Here is a 976-nt window from a genome sequence, read left to right on the forward strand (position 1 = left end):
ACGTCAGACAACGTGTTTAACAAGACGCAATATCGAACATATACATCAGACGGGAAAAAAAAAACGATGGATATTCGTATATGTTACGGGGTTTTTATCAAGACACCTTCGTATTCACGGGAAGATAGATCGTAATGATAGAACGCTACTCGTCGCGACCTCCACTGAGATCCACACGTTCCCCGGGCCAAATTGGCACGGATCAGGCTCGGGCAAAATTTGGCCCGTGCCTAATTAGAGAGTGCGCTCATACGCAAACCACTCACTCGATACTAAACAATGCTCAAACAAAGCGATTTCCGGTGCCAGTTGCAAACAAAGCGAAGTGGATCATTTCCGGTGCCAGTTGCAATTCAAACGCAATCATTTGTCTGGTGCTGAAATTTGTCTCGACCTGTTCCGACGTTTTTGGTCGGGCCAAATTTGGCCCGGGCCAAACAGGCTCGAGCCGATTTGGCACCCGTGTGAACAGTTGTTCCGGGGCAAATTCCGGGCAAAACGCTCGTGTGACCGCGGCTCTAAATTCGGGTGAAGATCGTGATAGGTGTGAGCGCTCCTCACCGCGCAGAGCGACAATCACTGATATCCACGTACTCGGCGGGAACCCTCAATTCGGGTTAAGATCCTCCGCGGGAACCCTCAATTCGGGTCGGGTGGGGATCGTGGGAGCGCTCCTCACCGCGCATAGCGACCATCACTGAGATCCACGTACTCGGCGGGAACCCTCACTCAATTCGGGTCGAGTGAAGATCAATTCAATTCAATTCGGGTTAAGATCCTCCGCGGGAACCCTCAATTCGGGTCGGGTGAGGATCGTGGGAGCGCTCCTCACCGCGCATAGCGACCATCACTGAGATCCACGTACTCGGCGGGAACCCTCACTCAATTCGGGTCGGGTGAAGATTGTGATAGTAGAGAGCGCTAAGTAACGTGACGACCTTACCTATCACGTTAAGCGAAATTCGACTGATAAAAC

Source organism: Tubulanus polymorphus, chromosome 10 (assembly GCF_964204645.1).
Source record: "Tubulanus polymorphus chromosome 10, tnTubPoly1.2, whole genome shotgun sequence".
In the NCBI taxonomy this organism is placed as follows: domain Eukaryota; kingdom Metazoa; phylum Nemertea; class Palaeonemertea; order Tubulaniformes; family Tubulanidae; genus Tubulanus; species Tubulanus polymorphus.